Raw genomic sequence first — 2,411 nt, 5'->3', positions numbered from 1 at the left:
CTACTCATATTGCCCCTGTCCATGGGCTATGCATATAAGTCTGTAAGTTCTTTGGTTTATCTCTCCTCATCCTTCCACCCCCACATCAAAGTATTTCAATCTGTTCCATGCCTCCATACTTTAGGTTACATATTAATTTCTAATGGCTGAAAACTCCAGTACAATGTTGAATAAAGATTGAGGACAGACATCCTTGTCTTGTTCTGATTTTAGGGGGAAAACATTGTCTTTCTTCATTAAGTATAAGTTCCTAAGTTCCAAGGGCTCTTCCTCTGTTTCTGTAACTTGTTTCCTGAGCCAGAGTCACTTCTTCCACCTCTGTAACTTTCTAAATAAACTCTCCTTTATAAAAAGGAGTGTGTGCGTGTGTGTGTATTGATTTCAGAGAGGAAAGAAGAGGGAGAAAAGAGAAACATCAGTTATGAGAATCATTGATCGGCTGCCTCCTGCACGCCTATACTGGGAATCAAGCCTGCAGACAACCTGGGCATGTGCCCTGACTGGGAATCAAACCATGATCTCCTGGTCATAGGTCAACGCTCAACCACTGGGCCATGCATGCTGGACTAAACTTTCCTTATAATTTTTTATTTTTAAAATATATATATTTTTTCTTTATTTTATTTGATTTTTTAAATATAGGAAATAAAACTATTACCAGATTATAGATACAGAATAATTAGCCATTTACATGCAATAAACATTAATATTTCAAGAAAAAAAGATTTTTAATATTACCAAAACTGTACTAACATAGTATAATATCACAAAAGTTGTAGGAAATATTAAAAATCTGCAAATAACAGGATTACTTCAATTATGTTCTAACATATTTTTTTCCTCTGGCTCTATTTTTATATTGAGTTTATGTTAGGTATTCATTATATTCCACAAATGAGGGAGATCAAGTTATATGTATCTTTCTCCAAATGGCTTATTTCACTTAGCATAATGCTCTCCAGGTCCATCCATGCTGTTGCAAATGGTAAGAGTTCCTTCTTTTTTACAGCAGCATAGTATTCCACTGTGTAGACGTATCACAGTTTTTTAATCCATTCACCTGCTGATGAACACTTAGGCTATTTCCAAATCTTAGCTATTGTACATTGTGCTGCTATGAACATAGGGATGCATATATACTTTCTGATTGGTGTTTCTGATTTCTTTGTATATTCCTAGAAATGGGGTTACTGGGTTAAATAGGAGTTCCATTTTTAATTTTTTTGGAAAACGCCATACTGTTTTCCAGAGTGGTTGCACCAGTCTGCATTCCTACCAGCAGTGCAAGGGGGTTCCTTTTTCTCCACATCCTCGCCAGCACTTGTTGATTTGTTGATAGTAGCCATCCTGATAGGTGTGAGATGGTACCTCATTGTCATTCTGATTTGTATCTCTCAGATGATTAGTGACTTTGAGCATGTTTTCATGTGTCTCTCAACCTTCTGTATCTCCTCTTTTGAAAAGTGTCTATTTAGGGCCTTTGCCCATTTTTTGATTGGATTGTTTATCTTCCTTTTGTTAAGTTGTATAAGTTCCCTGTAAAGTTTGGAAATTAAACCCTTATCGGAGATAACATTGGCAAATATGTTCTCCCATGCAGTGGGCTTTCTTATTGTTTTGTTGATGGTTTCTTTTGCTGTGTAAAAGCTTTATTTTGATGTAGTCCCATGTGTTTGTTTTCTCCTTAGGAGCTGTACCAGTGGAAATATTTCTATGACATATGTCTGATATTTTGCTGCCTATGGATTTTCTAAGATTTTTATGGTTTCCAATCTTATGTTTAAGTCCTTTATCCATTTTGAGTTTATTTTTGTGTATGGTGTAAGTTGGTGGTCTAGTTTCATTTTTTTCAATTTTCCCAACACTATTGAAAAGACTATCTTGACTCCATTGTATGCTCTTGCCTCCTTTGTCAAATATTAATTGAGCATAATGGCTTGGGTTGATTTCTGGGTTCTCTGTTCTGTTCCATTGATCTATATATCTGTTCTTGTGCCAGTACCAGGCAGTTTTGAAAACAGTGGCTTTGTAATATAGCTTGATATCTGGTATTGTGATCCCTCCAACATTGTCCTTTTTTCTCAGGGTTGCTGCAGCTATTCAGGGTTTTTTTGTTTTGTTTTTTTTTGCAGATGAATTTTTGGAGTATGTTCTAGGTAGGTGAAATATTCCATTGGTATCTTAATGGGGATTACATTGAATCTATAGATTGCTTTGTGAAGTATAGACATTTTAATGATGTTGATTCTACCAATCCATGACCACGGTATATTCTTCCATTTGTTTATGTCTTCCTCTATCTCAGAGTGAGAACATCTGGCCCTTTAAATACAGTTCCTCATGTTGTGACCCAACCATAAAATTATTTTCGTTGCTACTTCATAACTGTAATGTTGTTACTGTTATGAATC

Source organism: Myotis brandtii, unplaced genomic scaffold (assembly GCF_000412655.1).
Source record: "Myotis brandtii unplaced genomic scaffold, ASM41265v1 scaffold64, whole genome shotgun sequence".
Classification (NCBI taxonomy): Eukaryota; Metazoa; Chordata; class Mammalia; order Chiroptera; family Vespertilionidae; genus Myotis; species Myotis brandtii.
Note: the sequence above shows the minus strand (reverse complement) of the source record.